Below are 26113 nucleotides of genomic sequence, written 5' to 3' on the forward strand. Positions count from 1 at the left end.
CCAATTTAGATGTTAAAAACTGAACTACGATAAATAAATTATGAAAGCATTATGAAAAGCAATTACATATTTATTGTCAAACCGTACCTTTAATAATTCTAGAGCAACAAGATAATTTTCATTTGTTATTGGAAGATCTTTAATTTTTAAAGAATTTAATTTTTTAAAGAATGTAAACAGTGTCATTTTTGAATGTTAGTTAAATCATCGCTATTACGAATTAAATTAATAAATACAAGATATATTAATATAACACTGTCATTCTAAGACATTGCCTTTAAATACTGGTATATTTATAGGTTGTAATTGAGTTTGTTTAAATGATGTATTTGCACTAACTTCTTGATTAGATGATTTTTGATTAATATTATTTATTAAATGTTGCAATTTCCATTCTACAGTACACTAGTTTTCCTTGACCTGTTCATGATGCAATGATAAAACATCATAGTCATAATCTAATTCAAGTTTTGATTGAACGAGGTCATATTTGCATTGTAAATCAAGATTCCTTAATTTAATTTACAAGGCATGACTATCACCTTGTGATGGATCAAATTTGTCAGTAAATGTGGCAATTCTAGTTATAGAGGCCTTTATTGACCCCCTTTGTTTAATTAATTGTTCCTTTTCCATAATAGTGATTTAAATTAATATAAATTATTGATAATGTAAATTAAATGTGAAATAATTTAAGAAAGATCTTACATAAATGATATAAAATTAAGACACTGTGAATCCCTTTATGCAGTAGATTTTTGAATATGAAGATTCTTAAATAATTTTTGAGTTCTTTTGATTATAATTATTTTATTGTAATTGTAAATATCATTTATACGTATAACATTAATAACTTATAAATCTTTATGTATGTTTATCGTATTAATAAATGTAATCAATGATATAAGACTAGATGAGTCCTTTGAGACTTGTAATAGTCTCTTAGAAGACTGGAATAGGACCGAATGAAGCGAGGAGATTGCTTATATACTGTGTATGGAACCGCTGAATCGTCAGGAGCCGAGTGTATCTGAAAGGAGCTGTGTAAACTGTAAAGAACCGAGCGATGCTGACAGGAGCTGAGTGCATCGGAAAGGAGCTGCATGAACTGTATGGAGCCGCTGAATCATCAGGAGCCGGATGCGACCGAAAGAAGCCAAAGATCTTTAAATTTTAAAAGTCTTCATGAATGAAACCTAAGACTATGAGTTAATTTTCAACATTACTATGAGTTAATTTTTCTTCTTAATTTTTAAACTTCTGTTTTTTAATTAGAATAAAAGAATATTCCATAATAATTTTACTTTAAGATGAAAGAGAATAATGAAAATACAAGATATATTGTAATTCCGATGAGTGATGTTAGAAATCGGTTTGACCAGGAATTGTGATTTACCGTTTACATAAATTTATACAGAATGTTTATACGATGGTGAGCCGGCTATACGTTTTTGATTCTACTTTAAAAACTAAACAAAAAATATCCATAGGAAAAATGGTAATTTCTTCTTTGTTCTTCCCCATCTGTAATTTTGTTTCTTTTATAAAAAAATTTATATCTCAAGTTCAGATCTAAGAATCACATCGTTATTTGGTAAAAGTCTTGGTAATAAAAGTTTTAAAATTAGCAAAATATCAGGACTTAAATACCTTAACAAATTACAAAATGTTACAAAATCAAAAAATGTTAATTTTTTGATCCGTTACATAAATATAAGGTTCTCCATAAATATAAGTTTTATCAAAATGTATGTTATTAAGCCTTTTATTATTTTTAAATCGGTTAATAGCCGAGTTATGGCAGATAATTGAAGTTGTAATTTTGTGTCTGTTTTCATGTCCTCCACTTTATGTTCAATTCGATTAAATATTAATTGTTTTTATATATTGTTAATTCTAGTATTGTAAATTAGTATCAAATTAAATAATAATTTTACGATAGACCTATTATCTTTTCACGAGCACGGTATAAGTATATCATACGCATTATAATACAGGGAATATTTATTTAGACGTGCTATAAATGTACGTTTACCCGGAAATCGTCCGAATCGAACAACAAAGTAACGTTGCTGTAATGTTTCAACAAGATGATGCGCTCTCGCACTTTACCTAGGCGTTCGACGGGGCCTTTCGATGAAAGATTTCCTAATCGTTGAGTCGGTCGAGCCGGTCTTATGCTTTGGCCTGCGAGAAACCCGTATTTGACACTCCTAGACTTTTTTCTACGGGGATACGTTAAAAACAATCGTCTTTTTTTGGGGTGGGGTTGCGATTTTGCAATTATTGTTATTTTTTAATCGTTAACAAATGCGCCTAAGAAAAATATGGCGAAATTCCCTATAAAGTGACGAAATCGCCTGTGATTAGACAGAATCTGGAGATATTGAGGGCAACCTTGTTCTACAGACTCATCCCGCTGACCTTTTACGCTGAAAATGTAATGACATCAATGCTCCATATATAAAAGTAATCTGACCACGTTTCGTCAAAATCGGTTCAGTAGTTCTTGATATAAAGTGATTTAGAGGCCAACCCCAAACACACACACACACACATAGAGAGAGAGAGAGAGAGAGAGTGTGTGTGTGTGTGTGTGTGTGTGTGTGACACAGAGAGAGAGAGAACCTTAACCTTAACATCCGAAAAATTTCCAGGGTGTCAAAACGTCAAGATCCGGTGAAAACCACATATGCCCAAATTGGACCGATACAATACTTTCCCTTCTATACCTATAGCGCTATCTAGACGGGAAAGTAAAAATGGAGATATATATGATTTATTGGATATCTTTCTTTGAAGAAATGATATCACGCTGATTTTCCTGATGGTAGGTAGCAAGACTGCCTTTTAACCAGAGATTTCGAGTTTTAATTATAGATACTAAATTTTTTAACAGTGTTCGTCAGTCAGATCTTGCGATAACGACCTCAGAAGCGGTGTAAACGATTCCTGTTGGCGCGTTAAAATATCGACTTTTTGAAATATAAATTTTCTTTTGTTATTTATTAATTAGCTTTTATCTCGATTAATTTTTAATTATTATTCTTGCATTTTATATGAGAATAAAGTTAACGCGTCAAATTAAAACAGATATCACGCAAGGCTAACCCTAGCGTTTTTGCCGCCGTAGGCAAACCCCAAAAATTCCGCCACCGCCAAGCTTCAAAAAAAGTTTAAAATTAAAAAAAAAAAAAAAACAGAATTATAAAAGAACTATGTTAACCAAAAAAATGACATATAATTGAATTAAGACAATAATACTAATACAGATTTACGGAAAATTGTTTTATTGAAAAAAAAATTACATTTTTAACGAGTTAACAACTAAAACAAGTACCTACTATGTTCAGAGATGATTTAAATATACTTTTAAAAAAATAAACAAAACTACTAATAAATAGTAAATAATATTATTTTCTACATAGAAGTAATCGAAATATATTTTTGCGGGTAGTTATTTTTTTTGCGATCTAATTCAGGCGGCTTTGTCGCTACTATATTTTGCCGCCGTAGGCATCGCCTACCTTGCCTACCGCCAAGGGCCGGCCCTGAAACGTGAAAAAATATTAATTTTACCGTTTATCGAAGAACAGAATGAATTTTTCCAAACGTAGTTTACAGAAGTATACTTACAAAAAACAACTTTTTTTTCAGAACTTTGAAAGTTTGCTTAGTGATATTACAGATATTACTATAGAAAATAACTCTCACTGTTTGAAAACCTACTTAAATATACGCCGTCACAAATTTGAGTATACAATTAAATGGTAGTCTGTTCTACATTTCACTGTATCAAGCAAGTTGGACATGTTCGACAAACAAAAACAACACAAAAAAGAATAAACCTTTATAAACCATCTCGTGGAAACTGAATTCTTACATAAAGTTACCGACACGCCGTGCAAATCCTAACTTTTTTAAATACGGATAAAGTTTGCGTGATCCACTTCTCAGTAAGAAATATATAAATATAAATGTCAAAAATAGTAAAATTTCTGTTATACATAATGTAAAATGTTTGGACCGTCTAATTAGATAATAACCCGATTTCATTTACAGTGGGTCAAATCACACTGTGTCGCTTTGAAATATTTTATTAAACGCTAATCTTTCATCATCGTTATCTAAACGATAACGATGATAGGGTATACGTAAACGTAATTTATCATTACGTTTATGTATACCCTTTTTTTTTGTCTTCAGTCATTTGACTGGTTTGATGCAGCTCTCCAAGATTCCCTATCTAGTGCTAGTCGTTTCATTTCAGTATACCCTCTACATCCTACATCTCTAACAATTTGTTTTACATATTCCAAACGTATGTATACCCTATCTAAAATATAATACTATGTTTTGTGATTACTTGAAAAAGTAAAAAAAAAATATACTAAAATAAACTATCAGAACTTCGTTTTGTACCGGTAAATGTGATTCGTGTAAATTATTTCGTAAATTAAAAATTCTGATGTTTCCGTGCATTTATATTTATGAATGTATAACATTTGCTAAGAAGTAAATGTTATTTATTATTTTAATAAAAATTAAAAAGCGAAAATTGTAATTATCCGGTAACAGATTAACAAGCTATTTTCCCTTTGCAAGCGTGCATTTACGTGTGAATTCTTGTATTACTGATGAACCTATGTTGTACACATGTAGTTCTATCAAGACGGAACATCAGATTTGATTAAATTAAATAAAAATATCAACCCCTCGTGTACCGTCGGTATATTAATTTAATCTAGTTTTGAAGGTACAGTTTTATTTAATTTATTGTAAATACATCGATTGCGATATATTATTAAAATCCATTTAAAAAAATCCAGATTGCGATTAAAACAAAATGTTTATAAATAAATGTAATAAAATATTTTTTTTATACTAATAAATAAAATAAAATAATAGTTCAATAGCCGATGACAAATATAATTTGTAAAATTCTATGCTCATAGAGGACTATTTTACTAAGACGAATTTTAGAGATAATTTTTTTTTGTTTGATTTTTTGATGACGCGCCAAAAGAAAAGAATTGTCAGTCGGTTACTAATGCCAGGGTGGAGAGATACAGTGAGGGGAATCACCCCCCTCACTGACCCGCTGCGCCGCTGTCCCACTGTTAATCACGAACAACAGAACGGCCAGCTGTCTTCCTTCGCGTCTGATTGGCTACCGTCGGATCACGCCACGGTACAATTCAAATACAACCGCTAACGTAACGGTCATCACTTCTAAACGAGTAACAAAGTTAATAACAGCATCACTATTTCTTATATAGATGTTCGATATAATTAAATTAAATCAAGATTAGTCCGTTATTTTATATCGATTACATTTTATTTAAAATAATATTAATAATTTCCTTTAATTTTAATAAATACATTAAAAATATTACGATAAACTATATTCGTTTTGTAAAGTAAAAAAAATTTAACAATAAATTATAACAGATCAAATTTCTCCTGTTTTATTTACAATACGATCTCGTAATATCCTACACGTGTAGTTTAACGAGCGAGGAATAATAGAATCAAACCCGAGCCCAGCTTTTTTAGAAGCTAACTATATCGACTGAACGGCCTGTTTTTAATATGATTGTTATAAACTTACTTTAAAATAAAGCATTAAAGGATAAAAAAAAAAATAATCAGTAAAACTTATAATTAAATCGATTATTTATGTTTCTAATAAATAACGTAAAAGACGGCCAGATAAATACAATGTTGCGTTACACGCTATAAACAACCTACATTCCTACATTTATGCAATTCTTTAATGTTTATAAGAACATAAAATATAATGTTATTTAATAGATCAACAAACATCAACTAAACCGTTTGCCGACCGACCTCCTAAGTAAGAAGCTTCGTCCGGAGGTCCCGGGTGGATCTTAGACACGGTTGGAATTTTTAATTTAATTTATATTATTGACTCGTTTAATTATTTTTCAAAATATGAATTTATATTACAGAAATTAAGGTATATGTTTAGTGAAGGCTGTTTGTTCAGTTTTTAGTCAAGGTCGCAGACACAACGTTGTTCGAAAAAAAACAACGCATTAAACGGACTAGGTTTTGTCAACAAATCAGTGAATGGTGTTATAAACAACATAACCCAAACTTGTTTATTATTACAATTCTGACCTGTGTGCGATGCCGTTACCAGCTGTCGCCAGTCTGCTCTCTGTGTGTTAGTGGGCGCGATGAAAATTATGATTGAAAATCGAGTCGCAAATACTGAAAGATTGATAAACGCTATATTATACTCTCCATCGCATTATTTAATCGCGTACTATATTTTTCTTAATATTAAATATTATTATTCAAATTTCTTACAGTTTGTGTAAAAAAATAATTTTCTATTTTGTTTTTGTATTGAAGTAAAAATACTTGTAAAACACGAGACAAATTAACTACAAATAACCACTTAAACAAATACGAAATCCTTTGATACGGTTTTAAATAGACGATCGCAGAGTATAACAGATTATTTTTTATTTTATAAAAAGCATTAAAAAAATATATTTTATTGTAAGCGCTAAAAATAAAGTTATAAACAAATGCATTTTTCATCGACGTAACAGGATGTTTTGACGCGTGCAATAAATCAGATGACTATTGCGGTACGAATCGGATAGAAAGAAAGAGATAATGAGTGAGAAAGAATCAGCTTAGAGAAAGACATTCAACGAGCCGATTACAACAGCTAGCAGGCAAATAATGCACATAAAGCAATTACAGGACATATACTTTTTTCTCCCTTTGTCTTAAAACAACGTCGTAACCGCACACATAAAGTTATCTCGCACTGTTCGCTATCGTTGTTTAGAATACATTTTTATTTTGTTTAGTGTCGTTTTTTTTTACTTCTATATTAATGTTGAATTATTTGGTTTAATTTTTGAGTATTAACTTCTTTATAATTTTATAAAGAAGGCAAGTTCTCGTGCCAGGCTTACAAGGAAAAGTGAAGACAGGAGATAACGATTTACCGAGCCGAATATACGATTGCAAATCGACATACGAAGCCCACCAAAATACAGATAATATTCAGCCTTGTAAGAGTTTCGTATAATAAATATTATTACTCTCAGAGAAAGCAATTCTGACCCTTACCTCTAGTATCTGAGATATTTCAGATACATTATAACTACAATAAAGTCTGGGGCGGATAGAATATAACAGCAAATTAATGCGGCCGTTGTAAAAGAAGATGTTATCTTGCTGTTTTAAACCGATTTTACCTATTTACATAAAACGTACTCTCCACGCTAGGATATTTTGTTAACGGAACTCGACAACAGAATAATGGTGGAGACGTTTTCAGGACCACCAACGATAAAATGTAACCGATTCAGTAAAATAACACATTTTACATTCGCGTATACATTTCCGTAGCACGTAGTATATAAATTTGCAGTAAAAAAAATAAATGAAATTCATAGTTGTAATGCTGTCGTTTAAATTTTCTCATTCCTTTCAGTACTGTCGTATTAATACGCTCTCTCTCAGTGATTTTATTAATCCTACTCTCAATTACTCGGACTTCCAAGGTTTCATCTATCCGTAAAATACGCATATTGTACGATTCAATTGTTATATGAATTAATTATTAATAAAAACTAAAAAAATTTCCTTTGTTGGAAATCGGAACAAGTAAATCTATTCAAAATAAATATATTCTGCGATTAACATCTATCAAAATTTCGATTATCCGTACTTCCATTTTCAAAAAAAATTACAGCGGTAATTCAAAATGTATAATTATAGATAGTATATAATCCGATGTTAGATAATGAGTTTTGAAACTAGCACCGCGCCTAATCATCTTTCTCAGACTCCATTACTGAAGAAGAGACGCTAACTACAAATGAAATGTTGCGAGTATCATTAAGGAGGGTAAATATATTTACGGAAACCCACCGGGTTGGTCTAGTGGTTAACGCGTCTTCCCAAATCAGCTGATTTGGAAGTCGAGAGTTACAGCGTTCAAGTCCTAGTAAAGCCAGATATTTTTACACGGATTTGAATACTAGATCGTGGATACCGGTGTTCTTTGGCGGTCGGGTTTCAATTAACCACAAATCTCAGGAACGGTCGAACCGAGACTGTACAAGACTAACACTTCATCTCCACTCATACATATCATCCTCATTCATCCTCTGAAGAATTATCTAAACGGTAATTACCGGAGGCTAAACAGGAAAAAGAAAGAAAGAAATATATTTACGGATTCAGAAACTTTAGGATTAGACAATAAATGTTCTACTGTTCTACCACTGAGCTATCTTCACCAAATCTCATCATCATCAGCCCCCTTAGCCTCCCCCGAAAAAACTCCTAGCTACGTGCCTTTCTGTCTCTGTGTGTGTGTGTGTGTAAAATCTCTGAGTCACTCTCTCTTTCGCTGTGTGTGCGTGTGTGATCGTTATTTTTCTCATCACGGTCTGTCCTTTCAAACAGAAAGAAAAGAAAATTCGGTAACCTAACTTGTGTATATTAAGACAAAAATAAAGCAAATTTTTTAATAAATTTAAATGGGTTAATTGAGTATTTGTTTTTCTAACGCGAAAGATAGTAACAATTTTTTTCAAAAAAAAAAAAAAAAATTAAAATGTGACACGATAATATTTAGTTGCATGCCAGTTAATGAACACTAACATTTTAGCCGAGCGGTAGCGTCTCGGTCTTTCCTACGAAGGTCCCGGGTTGGAATCCCGGTCAGGCATGGCATTTTCACAGTCTACAAAATTCAAATTTGTATCATTTTATTCTATCCTCTGAAGCAATACCTAATGTTGGTCTCAGAGGCTAAAAAAAATCTGATGAAGACATCACTGTCTTCATTTTTTACGCCTATAAATTACATATACGCATTTTTTTTTTTAAATGAAAAGTACATAAAATTTTATTTCATTAACTTCTGATATTTTTTCATTTAAAAAATGTTTTTTTATTGTTATTGAATTATAATTTATTGTAATTTTTTTTTAAACAGATGTTAATAATTATTAATAAATCAATATATTTAAATTAAAAAAAAAAAGAGATGAAGTCTGATTCGAACCTAGGTGCCTTCCTCTTGTAAGATCCAAATAATTCATTAATTAAAATTTTATTTGGCTATAACTCTGAAACCGATGAAAATAATTATCACTTATATCGTTGAAAAACTCTCGATGAGGATTTATTATTGCGATTAAGAAAAAGTCCAGGATCCAAATTTTTTTGGATTTTGGGCTGTTTTGGACACTTTTAGCCCGGTCGATTGCAATCAAAAGGGAGGTGCAAAACTAGATGTTATAACAGACTTAAATCCAAAATTTCAACATGCTACGGCTAATCGTTATTAAGTTATGAGAGATATATACGTACGTAAAGACGTCATGCCGAAACTATTCAAAATGGATTCAGGAACGGTCAAGATGGATATTTCCGTTGAAATCTGAAAAACGAAATTTTTCGCGATCACAATACTTACTTTACTTCGTACAATTAAGTTAAAAAAAAATAAATAAATAAATTTGTTGTGCTATATGACAGCTAATTGGTATATAAGAAAAAAGTTTAACTTAAAATGTCTAAACGAAGGTAGATTAGTTCACACATTACTTAATCTTAGTATTATTAATAAATAAATAGATCTCATCTCTCTCTCACTGTGTGTGTGTGTGTGTGTGTGTGTGTGTTTGGGCGCGTGCGTATTTGTATTGTAGATTTGCTTACAGTAAACGTTGTAATCGGCTAAGTTAGATAAATTTATAATTAGTGTAATCGTATCATTACCCCCTTACATACCACTTGTTAATCTTTTTTATAATCTATAATAATTTGCGGTTCAGTTTAGTTGTGGAAAATTTTTCAAATACTAATCTGGAAATCGAACCCAAGACTTTGGTTTAAGATTTAGTAAGCAAAGCACGTTTTCTGTGGCACTGAAGCGGCAACATTACATTTTTTATTGTTAATTATATTTACCAAAAAAAAAGTATAAAAGCAAGCACGCGAATGTGCTTTTGTATACGTGCAATCATTATGTGTACGTGCGCGGTTGTAATTATATATAATAAATTGAATATTAGATAAAATTAAATAATTGAAAGCCTCATAATTACCCGTTTATGTACCGTTAGCTATGTTTTTTAGCTAACACATACAGGCGAATTTTAAAAGTAGTTTTCATTTATTATGTTGTACAATTTGTAAGTTATCACGGTGAAAAAAAAGTCAGAACAAAAATTTTGGATAAATTTTGTCGAATAAAAAAATTAATAATAAATCTGACCGTCTAACGTAAAAACCGACCGTTTCGATCTGCAGAACACATCAATATAAATTTCAAGAAAAGTGTGAAAATATTTGTAAAGTATTTCACGGTGACAATAAAAGGAAATTTACCTTCCTAAAATAGATAGCTAAATTATTAATCACCAAATGCAGACACAGGTAAAACAATTTGTTAACAGAAACGTAAATTTTTTAAAACAAAAAACAGAACTTCAATAAAATATTGATATCCGAATTAATAAGTAGCAATTATTAGAGCACATTAAATAAAAATAAATTTAGTATACAAAAAAATGAGCAACCCCTTTTCTAGTGTAACGGTACTTACTTGAAAGCAAATTATTTTTATAAAGTAATCTACGTATATAAATTTTATTTTATTTAAATTAAAATAACAAGAATAAAAATATATTTCGCTAAGCTAAAAATAATCATTTTTGCCAAACAATTCATTAAATTCCCATAACTCCTGCTAATGAGTTAACCTTTTGTAATTAATCACATTATTTGTGTACTATTTTGCTTATTACAAAATATTTTATTGAAAGAACTTACCTAATTTACATGTAGAATTCTTCTCTAAATGGTCGTTTAGATTCGTGTAAAACACTACTATATATACTGAAAACAAATAACGTATAAGTAAACAAAATTTGATACGGTTTTAAAAACACCATTAGATCGGAAAGAAATAAATATCGTTTATTGTACATGACAACGTTAATCGTACGTTAATAGTACTTATATTAGATTAATAAGTTATCAGAAAGAAAATATTAGATAATATTACAATCTAAGTTTTCTTTATTTTTACTACATCGCTGTATATAATGGAAGCAGCTAATAAATAATATAAACAAATATAATTTTTCATGAACGTAAAAAATATTTTGACACACGCAGTTGTTTTGACTAATTGTAGCCGAACCAAGTTGAAGGACGAAATAGTCGGATACAGTCACAGCAATTACGCTTCCTGATCAATTCTATCTGTACACTCCCTTTTACATACACCAACACGTACAAGTTACCGCAGTTAGTAAATTTTTTTCTCCGCTCTATCCGTAGTTCAGAACCCATCTTTTTATTTTATTCTGTTAGGTTTTTTTACTATTATTTTCTTATTAATCTGCATAATTAATTTTAATTTTCTAATTAATGTTTTTATATTAAAATATTTTTAAACTTTTTTTAATATAATATATTTAAAAATGTATTTTTTAAATGTAATTAATAATTTTTTCACAAAAAAAAAACAAAAGGATTGATTTCAACAGACATTCGATTTGGTTTGCTTTAATTCTTATTTTCAATTAGAATCGCATTATCTTAACTGAATTTCAATGGTTTTCTGAGAAAAAGAAATTTTGACTATAAAAAAGTAATCGGGTTTATTTAACTATGTTGCTTTCCAACCTGTTAACTGCCATCTGTGATCGGAATTAAGTAACGTTTAATGATTTTACAGTCTAGGAACTCTATAACCGTATTTAAAAATATATAAAGTTTCATATCATTAGTAAATATCCTCGATGAATCGGGAGCTAAATTAGACGGTTCTGAAACTTCTTCAAGGTTTGTTATTTCAAAAACAAAACGTTAAATTTTTCAACGAATAAAACCTATCTATATTTAATTTATTCTGTAGTAAAAAGATTACGTACATATGACAATCTGCCATCGTTTAAAACACACACATACACGCACACACACAAGATTTTATTAACCTCCCTTTAGAGACAATTGAGTGCGATATTAAACTCGAAAATCGTCTTTTTCCTTTCCTTATTTATACAAAATAAACAAACTACGTATCATTGTATTTAATAAATCATTGTCTACTCAAATATTCCATTTTAACAAATACAATTGTTACATTTTAAAATGCGTACAATAAGATAGATTAATAAATAAATTATACTGTTGATTCTTGTATTAAAAAAAACCGTTTGAAAATAAAGATATGTTGCAAAAGGTTCTGGTTTCGAATCCCTAATCCCAGACAGGTTCAATATTCTTACACCCTAAAAATTCATTTCATAATTAAAGAGGAAAAAATAACCGGATATTAATTTGTTGGCAGTTTAGATTAATAAATTGTTTAATATAAAATAGATTATGAATATTTGTTTTAATAATGCGTATTAAGATCACGACAAGTTCCTTCCCGCGCTGTCTGGCCAGCGCCCGTTGTTGAACACAGTTATGTAATATTACTCACTCCAGCCGACTACAAAGGTTCAAGGTTAACAGTCTGACGCGCTTTAATAAATAAATCCCTTACGCGATAGAGCTGAACTGTAGGAAGAATAAATCGATTCCGTATCTAATATTTATATGAATATAAGCGATCTGAGACAGAAGCATTACGCAAGTAATTCTGTGCGGCAACTAACAATCAATTACAGTGTCTTAACGTTATGAATAATTTTTTTTTTTTTTTTTTTTTAATTATAAGCATATTACGCTGCTGTAAACCCTCTCCAAGCTGAGAAAAAAACCTTAGATCTTCAGACTACGAGTAACGTTCTTTTAACTGGCAATACCCAGATAGGCATTAAACATGTGAGCTTAAGTCCAAGCCAAAAATCGAACCCAAAACCCTCAGTATATCATTCGGTTGTTCTATTACGGAGGTGACAAAATAGATTACAAAAATCCGACATCCGACAAAATTTAATTCCATGTCACTCAAAGAACTTTCAATATAATTTTTGGATTAAACTGTTTCGTTCATTGAGAGCCAGGTATTAGTTAAAAACGACGAAATATATTTTAAAAGATCGAAATAAAATAAAATTAGGCTTTATACGTATAATAAAGTGAACTAATAAATAGATCTACGGGTGTATGTACGCTCTTACACACCCATTCGATTTGGATATTGTAGACGGGCCGAACCGTGAAATTTAGAGATAATACTAATCATTCATTACCTCCTTGCGTACTGTTCGTGGTTTCTATAATCTACATCGTAAAAGATGCGGTTCTGTTATTTTTCTTTTTGAGAAGATGACTGTTCGTCTTCTCAAAAAGAAGGAAATCTTTTGTTCATCTTCTCAAAAAAAACTGCAGTTCCAGATATCGATCGAATCTGGAACTTTTAGTCTAGCAGGTAAGGTAGCTAGCGCTACCTTTTCTCTAATAGCATGTAGGTCATGTTATATCTAAAAAAGAAAAGATTAATAATACAATTTTTTTAATTCCTGATTGATATTTAAAAAAATATAGTAACACTTAATAACAAAATTGTACGTGCGCGCGCGTGGGGGTCCGTATTTACATGTAGTATATATATATATATATTTTTTTTTTTTGAGGGCGAAAAACGGTTGAACGTTATCATCGCCCGGATGTAATATATATTGAGCTTGATTACGTATATAAACTGATTATACGTATTTAAATAATAAGTAAAAATCTCGTTATAACCCCTTTGTGTACGGTTGGCTGTTGTAATCTGTCCATTTATAGTTTTAAGCGAAATTTTTTCTCTTTAATATTTTATCTAATTATAAGTTGGGCAAGACCGATAGTCAATTTTAAAAACAATTTAATATTAGACGACATGTAATGGATGGTCAATTGTTAAAAAAATTGATGGTGAATGACAGTTTGCGAACCAAATTTTAGATATAATAATTTTGTTGTTAAACTAGCGGCTGTCTTTCGATGACGTCGATTCCGTAGTGGGGGGAAGATGAGTCTAACTAAAGAAATTCACCGAGAAGCTTTGTTTTGTGGTTAGTTATTGGCGGGAATTATCGGTAGATAGCCGACTGAATACGTAATGCTTCGAGTTACCATTGACGTCATCCAATTTACATCTTTTTACTGAGATATTTCTTATTACTGATTAAGGTAAGTTGTATTTATTTTTTTAAAATTATTGGCCAATTATTATTGGCAGTTGTTTTATTCTGTGTGTTATTCAAATTATTTATTAGATTAAAAATGTTAGAACCCAATTTACTCTCGTCTATTTTTACAAAATAAATTTAATAATAATAAATTTGTTTATTTATCTCTTAATAGCGGCTAAACAGTATCGAAAAAATAAACAAGTTATATGTTTGTAAGAGTATTTCGTGAGTGATATATTAGATGTATTTCGTGTTAAATATATTATGTTTTAAGTCGGGTAACGAGAATGAAGCTAAGAAAATAATTCGCATCTGTATCGTTATAAAGAATATACCGGAGAATATATTTAAGAATAATATATAATATATAATAATATATTTAAGAATATATTTACTGGAGTCCTGGGTTCGACACCTAAATAGCTTACCGTTTATTCACCGATCTCAATTAATGTCGTTAAATATTCATAAATGAATGTCTCGGGAATAACACAAAAATTTGAAAAAAAAAAAGAAAGTAACAAATAATCGTTTTAATAAATTTGTAAAAATATTTTTAGAAATTTATCGGCGTAGTTTTTATTTAACATATATATATTTAATAATATAAGTAAAGAAAGGAAAAAAAACATAGGTAGTGAGTTTGTAGAAGGCAACCAATATTTTATAATATGAGTCGACACCCGGTAAGAACTCTGTATAATCGTGTATCATCTTAATAATTATGCGTACATAATATTTAAAGCAGAAATTATTTGTAAACAGTACAACGAGATATATACAACAAATAGTTCATTACAGATTTTTATATTTAACATTTCCCGTGTTTAATTTATATTTTTTAAGCTAAAGAGAGAGAGAGGGGTCGAGTGAGAGACAGAGCGGGTAGTGTGAGAGAGATTTGGTGGGAGAGGGTGCGAGGGTGATGGAGAGAAATTGAGAGAGGGGTTGGTAGGGGGATCAGTGATGGAGAGGAAGCGAGACAGAGGGTCTCTCTCTCACTCTCTCTTACTTCTCTTCTCTTCTAATACTATTCTTAATACGGAGAGGTATTATATAAACACAGCTCTAACATTGTGACTACAACAGGTGCTGCTGTGTTGCCAATTAACCTGACTTTTCCATCCCCCCTGGCCCTTTGGCAGCCAAGATCGGCATCAGGCAAATCACTGCGTTGCGTTTGAGTTATTCAACACTTTTACATAGAATACATTTTCCAAGCTAACCAGTAAGGAAGATGAATGAAAAAAATAATTTTTAATATTTTTCTTAAAATTTTTATTATTTATTTTTTTAAAAATTTAATAATGAATCATTATTATTTTACTATTATTTAAATTTATATATTAAAAAAAAAAAAAATAAAAAAAATTAAATCGTGTTAAATTCTTTGTTTGACAACAAGGTCAATGAACTTATACGGTCAATGAACTTTGATATTTATCGTTTATGTATTAGTGTTAAAAACTTAAAAATCATACTTGATAACTTTTTTGTTTATTTTAATTTTTTTTATGTTGTTATAATACAATTAGTAAAATAATCACTGATTTTATACATCCGACTCTTGGTTAACCGGACTTACATATTTTATTTATCTGTAAAATTTACATAAACTATTGCTTGTTTAAGTACTCGAATTATTAGAGATTTTCTTGTTACAAAATTGTGATTCAAATTAAATATAATATGAGATTAATGTTTGTTAAAACGTCGATTATTCGGACCTCCATATCTCAAACATTTTTCGACTAATTGCGGGGCCTTTTATCCGGAGGTCCCGGGTTCGAATAAAAGGAAATAACTGAAAACCTTAACATTACAGTTTAACGTTGGTTACGTTCCTTTGTTAACTTTGTATACATAGGTTTAAGCGAAAATTTGGTTTCAGTTATTATTTTGTAAAATTAAAAGTTTTTAAATCTGTAAAACATTAATGCTATACTGTCGGTTGTTATTATGAGAGGAGAAACAGTACAGTGTAGGTAATACATTTTAGTTGGCGCGCCAATTTTCATAATTTATTTTGCAGATTTGTTCGGACGTTGTTTGAAGCGACAGAGAAATAACGTTATTACTAATATAAAGATTACTAGGTCGAATTGTAAATAAAACTGGAATATCTGTTATTATGTAATATTAGAATCTTTTTTTTTTGTAAATTACTTTACAAAACTGATAAATTTAATCGTAATATTTAAAAAAAAAATATTAAAATTAAGGGAGATTAATTATTATTTTAAATAAAATGTAATAATAGATATAAAATGATCAACAAATCTTGATTTAATTTAATTATATCGAACGTCTATATAAGAAATATAACAGGGATATTAACTTTGTTATTAGACAGAAATACACACACACGTACGCACATTTACGGTTGTATTTGAATTGTTGTACCATCGCGTGACCAGTACTGTACGTGGGTAGCCAATCAGAGTGAAGTTAGCCACCTGCTGCATTTGTTTCATCTCCCCTCTCACCCCGCACCATCAACGTATAGTCACAGACTGACAGTTTTTACTTATGCGTCATCACAAAAAAATAAAACAAAAAAATAATTACCTCTGAGAGCACATGAACCATACAATTTTATAAATTATTGTTTTATTTTATCATTGCCTATCGAACTATTGTTTTTCTATTAAAGCATTTATTACTATAAGGAATTTACTTATTACATTTAATTTTTTTTATTAAACACTTCGCTTTTATTATAATCTGAATTTTTTTTAATCTAGCACAAATTATGTATTACAGTAAATAAATTTGTACCTTCAAAACTAGATTTAACTAACATACAATCTAGTTTTGAAGGTACAAATTTATTTACAAGAGGTTGTTGATGAAGATTTCTATTATTTAATAAAATCTAATGTTACAGCTTGATAAAACTATAAGTGTATATGTCTTTATCAGTAATGCAAGAGTTCGCACGCACGCACACCCGCGTCTAATGTTTGACGTAGCAGAACTGCGGTTCAAATTTAGTCTCTCTAGAGAGATATTCAACATTTATAGTGAATCAATGTAGATGTTGATCATATGATAAAAAAGTCACACCCTTACCGTGAATCGAACTGACTATATATAAAATAACAGCTACACACCACCGCACTACACTATTTGATTGTTCTGTCGCCTAAAGTTATTCATCTACTTTCAATCGAGACGTGAAAGTAAAAGATACCTCTATAAATTTTTCTTTTGGGGTTTAATTAAGTTAATAAATAATTTTTTTATTCCGATTAGTGTAGAATAATATATTATATAAGAGTATATAATACTCGGGAACGCGTAAATACGCTATTTCATTAATAAAAAAAAGGAACTGTCCCGGAATTTGTGCGGATGGATCAAGGGAAACCGTGGTAAAACCTTAATCAGGTCGGCATGACAAATTTCACTATCGATTAAAAAATAAAGTTAGGTTCGATTAAAGTCCATAAATATAAAAACAGATGAAATAATATCGAGATAACTAAATTAAGCGACTAAATATATAATAATTCACAATTCAAAAGGCGTTAATGAAAATGATTTATATTTGTTTACACGGTTAACAGGATACAGGAAATTGAGTTTTTTTTTTACTTTTTAATCGGTATAATTTAAAATTTTATCGTTACAGTAATATTGTTTATGTAGAATGAAATAATTTAATTGTTTTTAAATAAACAACCGATGATGTTAAATTTTTTTTTGAAACGGTTCAGTAACGGAAGTATAATGCGGGAAATGTACACATCTTTTGTCTTTTAACCCGTGATTTCTCAAAAACTACTAAAAATACAGTTCTCAAACCAATTTCTTTCGATTTTGCACTTCAGATTTTATAAAGAAAAGAAAAACCATCGCGTTTACTCTTTTATTTGGATCTACAGTCTGGCTGAATTTTACCAAACTGGCAAGAATTAAGGCAAAACATTTTACCTTACCAGACAAGACTTATTTAATTTTACCTGGCCAGCCAACTATTTGAATTTAAGCATATCTAAATTTTAATTGAAGAAACATATTTTCTTCTTGAGGTTTTTTTTTGTAATTTCAAGTAATCCTCATTACAGCTTTATATATATATTTTTTAAATTATAAATAATCTAAAGCAGTATAATTTGATAAAGGGGAGATCGACTAGGAAACAAATGTTTTACTAAGAAATTTGATTTTTTCCTCGATATACTTTCAATACTGCATAATTTTTATAGTAAAAACGTAATTTGACAAAGGGGTTCAAATCTGACTCAAATTTTATTACTCGATATTTAAAAATATTTCGCGATTTTACTCTAAATATCAATGGCGTATTTGAAATAAAAATCAGTCAAGAGGAAATCTGGGGAAGTTATGTAACCGTAAACTAGTTTTGATTTTACTCAAAAAAAAAAAAATACAAAAATATATAAATAAAATATAATTTTTTATAGAAATAGAATAAAATAAATGGACTGTGAATTTTTTATTCTGTAGTCTTCGATTAGCCATTATTTCTAATTCTGATGCACGGCTAACACACACAACTTAATTTAAAATATTTATTATTTTATTTAAATATATTTATTCGTTTACTTAATTCAATGATTCTAACTAAAGCGCGCGCGTATACCGTATTTAATTCGCATACCGTCATGTGTGACGGGACTAGCGACAACAGTCGGCATTAACTAATGTAATTTCACAAGTTACACAGAACAAATTTCGCTTACACCGTCGGCAGATTGTTGCAGCTGTGAGTCTTAACGCACCGTCCAGTCCGAATTATTTTTTTACACTTTAAATATTATTCATTTATTTAATTTTACCGCTCACCTGTGACGTCACAATATACTCGTATAACAGTAGTTTAGAGCATTTTTTGGGGCGGAGGTGCGATTTCGCAAATATTTTTATTTTTAAGAAAAATACGACTTTAATTAGGTGAAATCTCGAGATACTGAGGGTGCCCTTGTCCTACAGCCTCGCCCCCTTGAGTTTTTAAGTTGAAAATTTAACGCATCAATGCCCCGTATATAGAAGTAATCTGACCGTGTTTGGTCAAAATCGGTCCGGTTGATCTGGTGATATAAGACGATTTAGAGGCTAACACCGAACTCGCACACTCGTACATACGAACATTAACATTCGGAAAATTTCCATCCGGTTTTTTGGGTTCCGTAGAGGCGAAAACCGAGTATGCCCAAATTGGACAGATTACGGATACTTTTTCCTTCTAGAGCTACAGCTGTACTATAGCGTTATTTAGACGGGAAAATAAAAGAACCGCTCAACATTTTTCTGGATGGATCAAGGGAAATCATGATAAATACGTAACCGTGATAAATTCATGACAATGAGTGTCACAAAATATTTAATTAAATGAAAAAAAAAAATTAAAATCAGTTAAAAATTGTATTAATACTAAAAAAAACACAACTACAGGCGATTTAGTACAATTTACAACTCGGCATCGAATTGTATTTACTATACATAACCTATCGGAAAAATGTTCCGTTGAATCGCTTAAAACTCTACTTTAAATTTACTGTAGAGATATCCTTCGTAAGTTAGATCCACGTGTGGATGTCTGTTGCGTATGGAAAAATTATGCAAACCATAGAAATATGATTTTACTCTCAAATAAATATACATACAGAGTTTTTATATAAGAAAAAGATTTAGAAGAAACAATGAACGATTTGGAAGAAGTTTTACACAAGAACTAGCACATGAACATAACAAGACCAAAACAAAAGTAATGAAATGTAGTAGAAATATTGTAGATCGACCACTGAATATGGAAGAGAAAATATTATGGACGTAGAAGAATTTTGTTATCTGGGAAGTAGAATTACTAAAGATGGGCAAAGCAGGAGCGATATAAAATGCCGAATAGCACAGATGAAATGAGCCTTTATTCAGAAATATAATTTGTTTACATCAAAAATTAATTTCAACGTCAGGAAAAGATTTTTGAAAGTATATGTTTGGAGCATAGCTTTATATGGAAGTGAAACTTGGACAATCGGAGTACCTGAAAAGAAAAGATTAGAAGATTTTGAAATGTTGTGCTATAGGAGAATGTTAAAAATCAGATTTTTCTGGCGAGTGTGAAGCAGGTGTCTTTGTTTTTGATTTTCTTGTTTAATTTTATCTTAATGTGTGGTGTCTTCTGGTGTAAGACAGTTTCCTTAAGATCCTCTCTTATTCCTCCAATCCACCTGCATCCTGTTATGGTGTTTTTCTAGTAGAGATTGTACTATACTAGCTGTCTCAGAAGACTTGAATCTTCTGATTCAAGAAGATTACTACAGTTAAATTTTGGAGTAATAAATTGTAAAGTAATGATACATAAAAAAATTAGCAAAATTTCTCATAACTTTTCATTTGTTAAAAATAAATATTTTGTTAATAGTCTATTAATTATGATTCTGGCCATTTAAAAATATTCTGCTGTTGCTTGCTGTAAGGTATTTCTATGCAATTTATTCAACTTCCACAATAAAAATATATAAATGACATTGAGTATTTATCGTTTTCCATAATTTATTTTAGTGTTCTATTATAATGTTAGTTAATAATAATATACTGAATGTTCAAAAATTTGAACGTATTGAGAATTCAAATTATCTATGTCCTGATTTGTTTGATTTATTAACTGTACATAATTTTTTGTTTTTAATTAAACATTAATGTCTTTTTTCTTTTTCCTTTTTTGAAAGTATTATGTATTATTTTTAAATTTATCTATTAGGTTAAATCGATTACATTTATTATCAAATTATTGAAAATAATGAATGGTATAATAAAAAATAATGTTAATTCCTGAATTTAAAAATTATAAAATTCATTTACAAACATAAAAAATACCTAATTATTAGTCAGAAGTGATCCATTAGTGAAAAAAAACCTTTTGGCATGCCGAAAGGTGGAGGTAGATTTCACCGGTGCTAAGTAAGGGATAAAAAAGATTTCTACCTTAAAGTTAAGAAAAACTTTAAATTTACTTAATACAACAATGGTTGCATGTGAAATAAAGTTTCACACGTTTAGCCTACAACAAGCCCCATCTTCTTACAATTTCAGCAATGTTTCAGTCATCCCTTGCTGTAAGGGTTGGTCATATCAAACATTGTTTCAGACAAAGGTTTTAAGGTCATGTTTAGAGGACTAACGACCACTTTAAACATATTTGATACTGTGCCTATTGAGGAAGGTATGATTTTTTTGTCTTCAAAACTTTATTTTTTCCACCCCTTGGAATGATAGTTGGTGATATCAAAAATTTTACTTAGATAAGTCTTAGGCCCTTATCCAAAGAATAGTAGGAACTTTAAAGAAATTTGATATTTTACTTACGAAAGTTATAGGGATATTTTGATTTTTGAAAAAATCCCCCCATGGTCTGATTTTGCCCATTAATGAATTCAACCGAGATTTTGGGTTGTTATATTTTATGTATAATTTGAAAGTGATTGGCAAAAAATTATGGCAGTTATCGTGTCCACAAGAAAGTGAAATATATACAGATATATATATATATATCAAAAGATTATATTTAAATAATCTTTTGAGCTGATGGTGGTTTTGGGGTCCTGGGGGACGTGAAACTCAAAGATATGTCAAAATTTTCTAGAAGGCAAATCATGGTACCCATTACAATAGATAACTTTCGTATGAAATTTAATTCATTACTTTCTTTTTTCCTGTTCAGCCTCTGGTAACTACCGTTTAGATAATTCTTCAGAGGATGAATGAGGATGATATGTATGAGTGTAAATGAAGTGTAGTCTTGTACATTCTCAGTTCGACCATTCCTGAGTTGAGTGGTTAATTGAAACCCAACCGCCAAAGAACACCGGTATCCACGATCTAGTATTCAAATCCGTGTAAAAATAACTGGCTTTACTAGGACTTGAACGCTGTAACTCTCGACTTTCCAAATCAGCTGATTTGGGAAGACGCGTTAACCACTAGACCAACCCAATGGGTAGATATAAGAACCTATTTTAGTGTTAATGAAAGAGTCACCTAACAGGAGTTTATCGGATTTACATGGTAATGAAATGATAAATCTACCTTGATTGTTTCTAGTGGTATTAAGTTTGAAGTGTGTTTCACATGTAAGAAGATTCATTAACTGAAACATCAGAATCAGTTGCATGAAAAAAGTTTTCAAATATAGTTCAATGATCTAAGGTATTATTGCTTGTAAAAAGGAATGTAACAGTATTCTTATGTTTAAAGTTAGATCTAGAATAGTAACTAACATTATATAGTTTATAAATCTTGCTAACCTTGGAAGTAGGATGTTTGCGATAAGATTTAAATGCATTGTTGTACTTTAACATTTGCATTTCCAATACTGAATTCCATAATTTGGCAGTATTATAATCTAGCTTTGTTGTTAGAAATTGAATTACAATAAATTCAAATATGTTAACTGGAAGTTGTATTCCTTCAAGCGAGTTGACAAATGAAGAAATGTCATTAATGAATTTAGATAGAAGATCTAACGATTCTTTTCACAGAAATTAATTTTAAAATGCAATCTACATTAAAATATTCAATCATAAATTTATTATCAAGTTGTATTATCAATAAATCTAATGCGATTTTATAATTTTCATCAATTATTGGAAGATTTTTAATAATGGCTAAGGCTTCATCTCTAATTGTTGAATGTCAATAATGTAATTTTTGAATATTTGTTAAATCTTGTGGATTAAATCATTAAATATATTAAAAAAGTGAGGCCATTCAAGAATTTCACCTTTAAATGATGGTAAATTATGGTAAGTTGCAATTGTAATTGTTTAATAGTTGTGCCTACAGAATGTTTTTGATTATTTATTCTATGCTGACTATTTATCTGTGAATAATCCAATTCTTGTAATACAGTCCTTAATTGATTTTCTTTAACATAATTTTGTTCTTTATCCATAATGATTACAATAACAAATATGGCCAAAAAACAAAGTAAAACTAAATTACACAAATATTATATAGATATTAGTGTTAATGTAAATTACGAATCCAGTTTCAATGTAGTGAAGAAAGCACCAAAATAATATTTTTGTTCATTCATAATTTAATTATTATTGAAGATCAGATGGAAATTGAATTTTCCAAGCTGCAATTTATTTATATATATATATGTATATAAAACAATATTAGAACTTCACATATAGCAGATATTTCACATAATTATTTAATTATCTGGTCTTATCCATTTTTTTGGTCTGCCAGGCTGGATCATTTAATCGGAGCCCAATTTTATTTAGATCTTATTTTATCTTGTTAATTTATTCAAGATACAAGATATCCTATTATTCAGGAGACTAAGCTAGAATATACTCTCACCGGTTATCTTCCTATTATTTAAACATAAAAATACTGTTACATCCCCTTTTACAAGCAACAATAACTTAGATCATTGAACTATATTTGAAAATTTTTGGAAACTTCATGCAACTGATTCTGATGTTTCAGTTATTTGATTAAATATTTCCATCAAAATAAGTACCGTGTACTTCGAAAATAATATTTGTGGTGTAGTCGATTATTTGGTTCTTCATTCGTAATTTATTTTCAAATGTAATTATATGCATATGTTAATATTTTTATTTCAAGTATTTTATAAAAATAATTATTTTTCAAATGTCATTACTTGATAGAATCATGGTAAATAGTACGTATTTTGTGAAATACTTATTATTTCTAAATAAATTAAAAAAATATAAATATTTTAACTAGATAAATAAATGAAAAACACATAGTCGATAACTTTTGCAATGGAACATACAGTAGATGACTCCTTTCTTTTTCTGTTTAGCCTCCGAGAATTACCGTTCAGGTATTACTTAAGAGGATGAATGAGGACGATATGTATGAGTGTAATTGAGGTGTAGTCTTGTACAGTTTCAGTTCGACCATTCCTGAGATGCGTGGTTAATTAAAACCCAACCACCAAAGAATACCGTACTTAGGAATGGGAATATTCCCACCCCTAAGTTGGATCAACTGACAAATTTGTACCAAATTTTTAGATCCTATGATGCCTCTACAAAAATTAAAAATTTTTGAACGGCGATACGTACCCCACTCCTTTAAATAAATTCAAAATTTTATGTTATCAAATTCCTCATATTCTTATATGTAGACATACCGCAATATTTGAGCTAAATTTCAACTTTTAATGGTTAATGGGGACACAATAATTCAGCATTAAGCAGGTAATGAAAAAATTACAAGAAATAAAATTATAAATAAATAATGTTTATTTTTATTATTTTAAGTGTGAATAAGTATATCAAAGATTAAATTCCACGGAAAACTAAATGAACTGTTCTGGCATTTGCCCTATTGTATCAAGGGAAACTGTGGCAAAACCTTGCTAAGAACAGCCTAACAATATTTATGTCTATGGTATATTATCAGATTACAGGCATATAAAATAGTAAAAACAACTTATACATTATGATAATATTACAATTTTAATTATAATAAATCTTTACGATTTATAAATTTCTTCCACATCTGATATCCATCCTTTTTCCCTGAAAAAAAGAAATAAAAATTATTATAGTAACGATCTACAATCTCTTATCAATAAAATATATCGAAAAAAGTTTCATCTGTTACACCCATCTTCAGGATAATGTAGAAAGAATCGAGTGAAAAAAAAACATTATGTGTCACGATGGTTTATTACAAGTAATGAGTATATTACTTCAGCTAACAATCGAATATGAATACATTTTTGATAAAATATTAAAAAAGGCTTATATAATATGAAGAAAATTATATAGAATGTAATCGATATATGAATTAACAGAATAAAAGTTCTGAAATTACTTTGAGAAATGAACTCAAACATAGAAATTTACAATTATGTAATCTATTCTGATCGTTTGAGATAAAAATCTAAACAGTATTCTGGTCCTGTGTACTGATATTTGCCATATATAAAAAAACACAAATCAGTTATTTTTCCATTATAAATAAATTAAAAAATTATTGTGCTTTAATGAGCAAAGATCGTTAGTATGCTTAATTTACAAAATGTATAAACAAAATTGCACCTTTCATACGAATGACGTAAACAAATAAATCGATTTCAACTTTTGATGAGGGAGATAACATTTAATGAATCAATAGTTTTTTAACTAATATTTCTTCTGTTACCCCTTTAGGCTATCTAATGATGGCATGTAGACCCCAGTCTGGTCTTTGAAACTCTTGCTGATTGCAGTCTTAGTTAGCAGTAATTTTACTGTTAAAGCTAAATATTTAAAATTTATATTTAGGTATAAAATAAATAATAGGGTACATAGGGCTATTAGTCCCTAGTCAAATAGACTACTCTCGCATCGTTTAAAATACCACATTTGGCCTTATAATTGGTACAAAAAAATGAAGTTAAAAGAAGTCTGACCTTTTTATAACTAGACTGATATGCCCCTAACAACTCCGTTTTTGTCTATGTGACAATCGATGCGGTCGATGTCTGTACATAGTTATGGTCACAAGTATGAATTTAGCCGATGGCAGGATTTATCTTCACAAAAAATCTACTTGGTTGGCTATAGTTGAATGAGTCGACTCCCATACATTCAATCCATCACAAAATCATATTTTTATAAAATAAAAAAATTATGTAATTAAACATACATATATATATATATATATATTTATACAAAATAAATTACAATTCAAAAATTATTTGATTACATATTTTTATACATATCATTGAGATAAAAAACCCAGGGTTGTTTTTTAATTTTTTTATTAGTATTGTTTAAAAATCTACAGTTATATTGTTAAATTTATAATTGTATTTTTAATTAAAAAAAAAAAGTTAATTGTATTTTAAATAAATTGTTAAAAAGGATATTTTTAAATGTTAGGTAATCTATTAAAAATAGCAAAGAAAACACAATAAAGTCCCTCCTCTTAAGCCAAAATATCATTGAGTTACAAGA

General features: G+C 29.5%; 1 long non-coding RNA gene across 1 annotated transcript; it reads right to left on the reverse strand.

Annotated features, from left to right (window-relative positions):
• Window positions 1–3348: 3348 nt before the first annotated feature.
• LOC142333891 (uncharacterized) lies at window positions 3349–11004 on the reverse strand. Its single transcript, XR_012758740.1, has 3 exons — window positions 10843–11004; window positions 9376–9445; window positions 3349–3551 (listed from the first exon to the last, which is right to left on the reverse strand). It is a non-coding gene; the product is annotated as an uncharacterized LOC142333891 (long non-coding RNA).
• Window positions 11005–26113: the final 15109 nt, after the last annotated feature.

The sequence above is a fragment of the Lycorma delicatula genome, chromosome 13 (genome assembly GCF_047948215.1).
Source record: "Lycorma delicatula isolate Av1 chromosome 13, ASM4794821v1, whole genome shotgun sequence".
NCBI classification, from domain to species: domain Eukaryota; kingdom Metazoa; phylum Arthropoda; class Insecta; order Hemiptera; family Fulgoridae; genus Lycorma; species Lycorma delicatula.